Below are 10,908 nucleotides of genomic sequence, written 5' to 3'. Positions count from 1 at the left end.
TTTGGAATGTTTCTACCTCAAGCAAACATCCTAATCTACTACTACAATCTACTATTAGCTACTTAATGTAGCTTAACATTTCAGAATTTTTACTTTATATGGGCTATAATGTTTTACCACTTCATCACAGCAGTGCGGGTCAATTTTGTCATGTATGACTGGTGTGAAACCAAACCAAGCGGCAATACCTAAGTATTGTTATTAATATTATTATTTATTCATCATTATTATCTTACATCAGTGAGGTTTATGGTATCTGTGTCCTTACATTAATCCTGTAACAATAAGTAAAACCACAATGCTGAGGCGTTAAGGAAAAGGATAGAGGGGATTTCATTGCCATTTCATTGCACGTCGTACTGCTCTTTAAACTGCAGTTGTTTCCTGACAACAGTACTTGTTTCTGTGAAACCAACAAAGCTACCAGGATCTAACACCTCCTCCTCCCGGGCTGAAAGAGGAGCGCTGCTTCTCCTCTGTATGTTCGTTCCAGTCAGCAGGTTCACATGGACGGCATCCAACTTCCCTGCAGTCTGCAGGGGAACAGAAGGTCTCTGCAGTAATCTGTTGCCATTTCCTTTACAATCTAGCAATTAACTTCACCCGGTGACAAAACAAAGATTTTTCTCAATGTAATCTAATTAGTAAGTGATTTTCATTTTGTTAAAAAAACCACCCACAGTTGTCCCCATGGCCATGGGGATTCAAATGATATGTAATTGAAGTTTAATGGGTCTCGGCAACAATAACAAGCAGCAATGAATATTAATATTTTTAAAAGACAATAGCAGTCTGGATGGGTTTAAAATCCCAACAGTTGCTACAGTGTAACATGCAAAAGGCTGAAAAAAGGCATCTGCAACCTGTTGAGTGGGAACAGAAGCACACAAGTTTATTCAGACTCAGTGTCACAGTTCAGCCAGACTCAACACAAAAACAGATGGTGCACTTAGGAGTAGAGGCGACACAGAGAGACACAGATAAGCCACTGCAGCAGCCTTGTGCTCCGATTCTTTTTTAGAGCAGACTGTAATTATTCAGGGAGAGTCAGCTGCAGTATGTTAGCATCGCATTGCTTTACGCTCTTACACTTCCACACATTTACGCTGGTAGATGCCCAGTACAACCCTGGGCTGAAACTGCCAGCCACACTGGAGGTCTAAGGCTGGCTACACACTGGCTGCGTGGCGTGAGCGTGGCGTTTCTGTTGTGTGTCAGTTGTGTGGCGGCTGCGTGTATTTTTCTATGTCTTTACACACCAGAAACGTGTCTGCTGCTGCTAGCCTTGTCTGGACACATGGATGTTTCCTATTGATAAAATGAAATACCATGTTAAACATAAATATATACTGATCTGATTATAGCAAAGACAACGTTGGCAGTATTGACGGCAAAATAGGCTCCAGAATATTTTGTTCTGTATTGACAGGTGCAATATTTGAAAATCGATTATTATTTATTCTTTTTTTAAATTATATTTATATCTGCATTTATGTCAAAATCTCGAGACTTTCAAACATCAACACATCATGGGCACCCGGGTAGTTCAGTTGGTAGAAGAGCAGGTTCCCACATATAGAGGTTTACTCCTTGACGCAGCGGGCCGGGTTCGACTCCGACCCGTGGCCCTCTGCTACATGTAGTTCCCCCCTTTCATGTCTTCAGCTGTCCTGTTGAATAAAGGCCCAAAAAATAATCTTTAAAAAAAAACATCAACATGTCATTTGTTAAATGTATTTGTGTCAAAATGACATATAAACTATAACTTTTCCTATTCTATTTTGCCTGGAAACGCTTCCAACACGCTTGCGTGTCGCGTGAAAAATAGGCGTTGGTTCTATTTCTAGCACACAGGCGTTTTCTGACACGTGCATGTCATGCAGGCAGTGTGTAAGCTCTAACCTGTTAACATGGGAGCCAAAATAAAAACGAACACGCCATGCAGCTGACACACTCGCGCCACGCAGCCAGTGTGTAGCCAGCCTAAGCCACAGAGTAGCCTTACTGGAGAAACGGGTGGGCATGTGCCTTGCTCAGGAGCGGGGCTAATTGCTGTGGGGAGGCAGAGTTTTTACTCCTCAAGCTTAAAGTTTCTCCAAACTATCTGGTTACCTAGTCATACATTTCCTTCTCTAATCTCGAGATTAGTGATTCCCAAACAGGGGTACTTGTAAACCCGTACCTAAAATTGTATAGCTTAACTAAATTGACAAAATAGAAATTACTATAAATTGATTTAGGGAAGACACTGGCAAAAACATAACATTTATATCCATAGACAATGAAGAAAATACACATTTAGGTGTATAGTTTACTCCACTTTGTCTATTTGCACCTGTAGATTTCTCTTAAATTCACCAAAAGTTAGCATTAGATAATGCCTCATTTCCATATTAAAACATAAGGATTTCAGAAAACAATCTGTTAGTTCAAATGTTTTACCCTACTCACCTGTAGTGTCTCGCAAAATGTATGGAATTCAACACTACATAATTCAATAGAAGTTACAAGAACATACACACATACTCACTCACACATATACAGAAAATACAAGAAATATACTAGAAATAACAAATAAGATATAAATATACAAATAAAGTATGATAACAAAATACCAGAACACCTACACAAAAAATACACCTAGAGGAATGAAAAGTGTTCATGTATATACAAGTGTAGAATAAAATGTACAACCTACATACATAGCATGTATATCAAAATAAAATATGTATAATATACTGTGTATATATATATATATGAATCAGTTTTTCTCATACTCTGAGCCAGATAGCTCCACTTCAGTAGCACGTACATACAGCAAACATTACAGAATCATTCCTATCTATATTTTGAAAGTTTTCTACAGAGGGGTTTGTTCATATAAGATTCATAGCCTGATTTATGGTATGTATTAACATTTTAAAATCGATTTTGTATGGCTGTTGACAGTATTTTCTGATTTGTGGAGTGATAAAAAGAGATATCCAAAGAGACAGTGAGAAGAAAAAAAGTCTGTGAGTGTTAAGGTCCCTTGTTTTTTTTTCCATAATATACTACAATGACTTCGGTCAAAGCTAATCACTACTTACTGTAAATCAATTAAATTTAAATTGGTTAAATGAAAACACTCAGCATGCATACTGATTACCAAGACAATAAATTGCACCAATGGAATGTCTCCTTGTCGAGTAAGAAGCAGGCTTCAAAGAGAATCTATTAGCAGATGAAGTGGTAACGATTTTAAAAGCCATTTTCTTTAAAGAGCCAAAGAGTAAGCTCATGGGTCAATGGAGTCCAGGTCAGCTCCTATCAGCTCCAGTGTGGAAAAAACAAGAGCACTGGGCCACTGGGACATTCCTGCGAGCATTATCAGCCCTCCTTAACTATTCTAAACTGACATCAATTGCTGTGCCGGCTCGATCCCAGCGGACCTTGTTATCTCCATTTAATGACAAAATGAGCCAACTTCTAACTCCTGCTCTGGCACCGGAAGCTGTGAGTCCTGGCTGCATTGTTGTATTAGGTGATGAATGTAAAAAACATATCACACTAATTACTGAAGGGACGCAGGTTTGTGAAGGCTAAACATTAGTACATTTGTTAGCGCATGGAACAAGTTTGTCTTGGCAGTCATAGAAAGACATTCCCATAAAGACACTATAGCTATTGCATTAAAAACATGAGCAGAGAAAATGAACATGTATAGTGATTTTGCAGGCAATGTGTCCATTTGATTACCCGTTAAGTCAATATTTAACGTATTGCCTTATTAGGACACTTAGACAGCATTTTAGTATAAACTCTTGTTCCAAAGAGTGCAGAGCCACAATGAGTATCATGTGTGATAGGTCTACAGCTTCTATAGCTATACAGTATTATTATCCACTCCTGCTATTAAGAGGGAGACAAGGTTAGAGATGGTTGAGAGCATAATGAAGATATAAGGAAGTGAACTCACCGCTGCCCTTTGAGAGACTGGCTGACATTTCCTCCATCTTGCCAATCGGATCAGCACAAATGTCCTGGGGTTGGAGGCTTCTGCACTTTTGCCAGCTTTAGTTTGAAGGATGCAACCCAAACCAGATTTTTTCAAAGTTTGCCAGTTTACTCTCTAAACTTAGTTCTGCACTGACAGGTCACTCTGCACTGAAGGTTCCAGGTTTCTTTGCTGGCATTTGCATATTAGACCATTAGCGATTGATTTACATATAAGTGACCTACTCAAACTAGGTTTGAATCTCATATTCAAGGGAAGTGCACAGACATCTCCCCCTTTAGGAGAGGAATGTGAAAACACCTCTCTAGTGACAATCTGCACAGATACAAGTCAGCATGGTCAAGGTCTGACATTTTTTACACATTTTTGAGTAAAGGGGGACTTTAAATACACGTATAAACTGTTGTCTGTGTCTTGGTCATAGACTGTAAAAGGTCTTGGTAGACTTCAATAGTAAAAAAAGCAATGTAGGTTTTAGTTCCTGTCTCCATCCCTGGCTTCTCTGTCTGGTGAAAGTTGCAGTGACACAGGCAAACATGTTGAGCCCAGCGCTGATATCATATCATCCAGACCATCTCTAAATGAGACAGGCTGACCCTTACCACTGCAACAGGCTGCACCAGTGAGCAAACAGGAGATTCCCAGACAATCTGAATGTGTATACGTACATATGTGTGTCTGCACATTTTCCTGTTTTATGTGTGTCTGTGAGACTTTCTTTGTATTTTAGTTTAGCCTGCTTTATGTGAGTGTCTGCCAGGGGCGGATCTAGAAAAATATTTATGGGGTGGTGAGAGGGGGGCAGGAATTTTTGAGGGGTGGCAACATATGTCAGACATATATTTACTGAATTTAATCAGTTATCACAGTTTGATGAGAAATAGTATGTATACTGTACACTACAAAAGGGCACAGGCTGCCATTTACAAACTCATACAGACAAACTTCATCTCATGCAATCAGTGTCCTGCATTTGAGGTTTCATTTGAAACAGTTCATATTAGGAATAAGTGACCGTACAATGTGATCTCACTTAATAGGAGATATAGAAGTATGATAGAAGTAAGGGGCATTATCACAGGACAGGCATTAAGTTAGGACCCAGGTGATGAGAGGCAGATGTGTGAGAGGGGAAGCAAACAGTTTTGGACTGTGTCAGAGAGGAAGCGTTGCAGGCAGCATTTGTACAAAATTAGGAACTGTCATTGATTAGTTAGAACCATCAGACTGTGTTAACACACACTAACATTTTAGCCTGGGAGAGTATTTTTAGGTTCATTTGGTTTTTTTTTGTTTTATTTATATATATTTTTTATTTTTTATATTTAATCTGAGCAATAGATCTAAAATACATTCTACACAAAATATAAAAACTCATCTCCCCATCTCATCAAACTTTCACACTGACAACTTTCCCTAATTATTCATATTTAAGCTTTGTCATTTGTTGTTCTTATTCATATCTAACTTAGTATACTATGCATCAACAATTTCCATACCGTGTGGACCAGCTTGACTGGAGATGGTTGGTGATGGCCCCCCCAGGCACTCTGCTTTCCCTTTCACTGTCTGAGCCCTGCACCTTATCTTGTCTCTCGCTTTCTCCCTCCTCCTCTCGGTGATGCTCTCCCTCCATATCTTCACCGCTGTGGTCTTCTCCCACCTCCTCCTGTCCCTGGTCGCCTTGGCCTTGTATTCTGTCGCGTTTCTGTTGCCCTTTTCTCTCTCCTTCCACCTCTTCTCTCTCTCCTTCCACCTCATCTTCTCCATCTACCTTGCTCACTTGTTCATTTTCTATTTCTCTCGCCTTTCTCTTTGGAGACAAAAACTGAATATGCTACCTTTCCTCTTCATTTCTGTAAGATTCAAAGTAACGATGTTTTCCTTGACAGATGTTGAATCAGTATTAGCTTTTGTAGCTTACTTTACACAGAACAGACGTCAGACCCTAAGTAACATTGTATAGTTGGTGAAATAACGTTCTTCAACCTGATTTTTATCATCTCAAAATCAGCATCGCAACTATGCTAGCACTGTGCTTTCGTTATAATTTTATTTCTTGATAGATGTTAATCCGTTTTGACCTCTTTCCTCCTGTGTCTCCATTCATCGCGACTCCTGGCTCCCTCGCTTTGCGCCACTCAGTTTTCCAAACAAAACAGGCTCTCTCCGCTAGTGTTGACGAACTGACCGAAGAGCCGGTTAATTAACTCGACTCTTGTCACTGAACCGGGAGACTCGAGTGCCATACGTCAATGAACCGCAACGAACCGACTCACTCCTGTTTTTTTCTTTTACTTTATTCGTGCCGTTGTGTGTGTAGCTGGTATTCTTCTGCTACTGTGTGTGTAGTAATCTAGCTCATTAGCGCCTCCACTGGAGTGGTGGTGGTAGAATCAATCAGGAAATGAGCTACCTAGACCGCGCACCATGGTTACTGAACGAGACCGAATGTAACCGTGCAACCGGCCGGTCAGCTCGAGTCTAATGTAATCAAGCGGTGTCTTGGTTCTCAGCAAGTTTGAGTTATTAACCAAGCCTTGTTTCTGGTGCATCTTAGAGGATTGTGTTCATGGCAATTCACACATTATCAATGGGGAAGTACAGTACATCACATACAAATACACGTCATGTTATCTTGGTAGTTATGTTAAGTTAAATGTTAGAGAAGTGAATGTTACTACGTGGTAGCTAGGCTAGGCTGTCACAAGGAGACCGCGCACCAGGCTACTGAACGAGACCGTAAAGACCGTAACCGAGGGTAGCCTACTGCACGAGTCTATATTCAAGCGGGTGTCTAGGTTCTCGGCAAGTTTGAGTTATCAACCGATCCCAGAAGCCTTTATTTCTCGTGCATTTTAGATGATTGTGTACATACAAATTCATAGAATACATTACAGATGGATATCACATACAAATGCACGTCATGTTATCTTAGTAGTTATGTTAAGTTAAATGTTTGTTACGTGATAGGTAGGCTGTCACCAGGAGACCGTGCACCAGGCTACTGAAAGAGACCGTAACCGTGCCTAATGTATGATTCTATGTAATCAAACGGGTGTCTAGGTTCTCGGCAAGTTTGAGTTATCAACCGATAGCAGAAGCCTTTATGTCTCGTGCATTTAATAATTGTGTTCATGGAAATTCATAGGCTACATTACCAAGGGGAAAGTATATCACATACAAATACACGTAATGTTATCTTGGTAGTTATGTTAAGTGTTAGAAGTGAATGTTGCTACATGGTAGTTACTGTCATGAGGAGACCGCACCAGGCTACCGAATGTAACCGTGACCAGTGCGTGAGTCTGTCGGTCAGTACGAGTGTGTAAATACTAAAGTATGTCGAGACCGAATGTAACCACAACCGCTTGAGTCTTCCACGGTGTCTTGGTTCCTGGTGGGGGAACGTGATCACCAACCCCCCGATCCATAACTGTGATTTGCTGAGGCACAATGCCATGTGATGTCCTATAAGTTAGAGGAGCTGACTTAATGTGCATTTACAGGAGCTGGTAAAGAGATACTGAAGTCCTATTTGCAAAAGATGAATGCTACTTGGACACATAAAGGGATTTATAATGATTGTGGAGATTACTTTTCAATTGTTTCTGCCTCATCTGTAATGTGTGAAGTAAAAAATAACAGCACACGCTGCCTACCCTACTTTGCAGACGAGCCTCGGTAACACTATTTCCCATGTATTAAACTCTTCTCTTTCAGCTCGGCCTCTTTTTCAAGTGGTGTTTAATTTCTATCTTGTCTTGCAGTATTGAAAAATTAAGACAGCTTGGATTGAGGAAAATACACTTTGACAAGCATTTCAGGCTAAATTTAGAAGTAAGCAACATTTTAAACCACACTTGAGCCCCCATTTTGGATTCAACAAAACACAACTTTCTGTGAACTTGTTGGCCCTCCCATAATTGAAGAACCACTTTAAATTAGAACGGTATCTCTGAGTTTACTGTTACTGAGTTTCATCAGCTTAGTGCAGTGTGACAACTGGAGAAGGACTTTGCTAATCTAACCTGCTAACTCATTAACATCAGTCAACATACAGTATACATTAAAGGAAAAAAAGTAAAGATAAACATTAGAAAAGCAAGACCCCACAAGTCATGTTACAGTAGATTTATGTGATATGCAATTACTGCAAATACCGTTAATAAACTCATATCAAAAATAATAAGCCAGCTGATGAAGGCCAAATGGGTTTTCCACAGCATATCATTGCCTGTTACAGACCAGCCAGTGGCTAAAAGCCACTGAAGGAGAATGGGAAGTATTTTATTACCCACCTCTACTTCTAATATCAATTCTGTCCGAATGGGGCTTACAGGATAATTCCGGCGCAAAATGACCCATAACATATGTGTACCCAGTCGACCGTTCTCTGGGACATGTTTTCATGCTAATTGAATGTGTATTTAGCTTGAAACAAGCTAGCACGAACCAGTGATTAGCTGCTAACTCTACCTTTCGGGACAGAGGGTAAATTGCTATTTTATACCACTAACAAGGCTCAAAATAGCACCACACTTCCACAGTAGCATAATGAGGGTCCCTACATGTAAACCGAAGCATTGAGAACTTTGTAAGTGTACAGACAGTTTATTAAAAAGATAGTTTATAAAGACAGAAGCGTTCATTTTTACATGCGAGCGCCATCTTGGAAAACAGTCATGACCAGTCGAATGACGAACGCCGTGCAACCAGTAACCAGTAACATAGCTCAAACACAGCATTCGTGATTCAAAAGCGATTTAAAAACCTGTGACGTCACCACAATGTAAAGTACATGAGCCGAGCGGAAACACCGGGCGGGGCCAGTAGTAGTAACACTACCGCACATACTCAGTGGGCCGCATATCACGGAAGTAAACCTGGAAGCTTAGAAAGTTTTTTGGTTATCCATCTCTTTCACCATTCAACATTGGTGCAATCACTTTGATTAACCATGTTAAGAACATTTTAGTCCATTGGTAATAGTATTTAAGCCTCTTGTATTGTGACTGATTCTTTGAAATCTGGTTTGTGCGTTACTTTGCCAGCTGGTTTTTGACTACAGTGTGGTCTTTAAGTGTGGTGGTGGCTTCCTGAACACTGGGTGAGTCTTCTACGCACCGGAGATGTATGTGTGTGTGTGTGTGTGTGTGTGTGTGTGTGTGTGTGTGTGTGTGTGTGTGTGTGTGTGTGTTGTGTGTGTGTGTGTATTTGTGTGTGCATTAAGGCAGGGTCATCGAGGAGTAATAGGATTGCTCAGCCACGCTCCCTCTCTCGACACCCTGGCAAAGACAGGCCTCCTAAATCATCCTCACATCTCTGAGCAAGATGGAGGACCTGGCAACGTCTCTGCCCGCCCTCCATCCCCGCTGCAGCCATAACTGCTCTCCCCACTGTGGTACAGATACTGCTTGCAGCCGTGATTTCCCCTCAAACCTCCAGGAGGACTGGAACAATATCTACTCAGCATTCTATAAATATCCACTGAGAATGTACTCTAGTTCATTGCGGCTGTGCCACAGTTACTTTATAAAGGCTCGCCCGCTGATCCTCAACTTCTTCTCTTTGTTTTTCTCTAAGTTTATTTTATTTGGCAGAGATGGCGCACGGCTTCTTACTGCAGCTGTACCACAGTTAGCTATGAGCTAATTTACATCTTTAGTCTCTGGGCAGGAAACAAGAATAATATCTGTGCTAAGAAAATTAACATTGTAGTTTAAAAAAAACTATTACAAGAAAGTTCATATACATCGTACAACAAGATTTCCCAACACATCAAAAGTTTGCATTTATGCGTGGTGGGTACATGATTGGGTTGATTTTAGCCATGATTTCATCTTGAATTTAAAATCAGTAAAGCTGCAGCTCTCTCTTGTTACTTGTTGCTCTAATAGAGAAGACTGTCACCTCTGTTGGTCATCCTAGTGGTCCTCTGTTCATCTCATGACTCCTAATGTGTGAGGCGAGGGAGTCTACTCAACTGCGATTATTCATTATTCATGTTCTGTAGTGTCTTTTTCCTATGCAGGGTTATGAAGAGGCTGAAACCACTCTGAGAAAATGACAATTTCTATTCTAACTTTTTCAACTTTTTTTTTTTATTCAGATACAATAGAATAGCTCAGACAGTTTAATACATGTAATGTATATATATATATATATATATATATATATATATATATATATATATATATATATATACAGTACAAACAAGTTTGGACACACCTTCTCATTCAATGTGTTTCTTTATTTTCATGACTATTTGCATTGTAGATTCTCACTGAAGGCATCAAAACTATGAATGAACACATATGGAATTATGTACTTAACAAAAAGTGTGAAATAACTGAAAACATGTCTTATATTTTAGATTCTTCAAAGTAGCCACCCTTTGCTTTTTTTGATAACTCTGCAAACCCTTGGTGTTCTCTCAATGAGCTTCATGAGGTAGTCACCTGAAATGGTTTTACCTTCACAGGTGTGCTTTGTCAGGGTTAATTAGTGGAATTTTTTCCCTTATTAATAAAAAAGCAAAGGGTGGCTACTGTTTTCAGTTATTTCACACTTTTTTGTTAAGTACATCATTCCATATGTGTTCATTCATAGTTTTGATGCCTTCAGTGATAATCTACAATGTAAATACTCATGAAAATAAAAAGGAAACGCATTGAATGAGGTGTGTCCAAACTTTTGGCCTGTACTGTATATATATGAGTAATTTTTCACACTGACCTAAGCCAGTAATATGTTTGTACTAAAGGACACGCTTCCACCAATTCTCTACCACTTTATTTACTTGCTACTATCAGTAATGACAAAAATAGAAATTGATTTACCTTTTCTGTTCTTTTTATGACAGCGACCTGCACAGTGTGCTTGTAGGTCTTTATATCTGTGTGTATGCA

The sequence above is a fragment of the Perca fluviatilis genome, chromosome 3 (genome assembly GCF_010015445.1).
Source record: "Perca fluviatilis chromosome 3, GENO_Pfluv_1.0, whole genome shotgun sequence".
Classification (NCBI taxonomy): domain Eukaryota; kingdom Metazoa; phylum Chordata; class Actinopteri; order Perciformes; family Percidae; genus Perca; species Perca fluviatilis.
The sequence above is the reverse complement of the archived record's forward strand: the minus strand, read 5'-3'. Positions refer to the sequence as shown.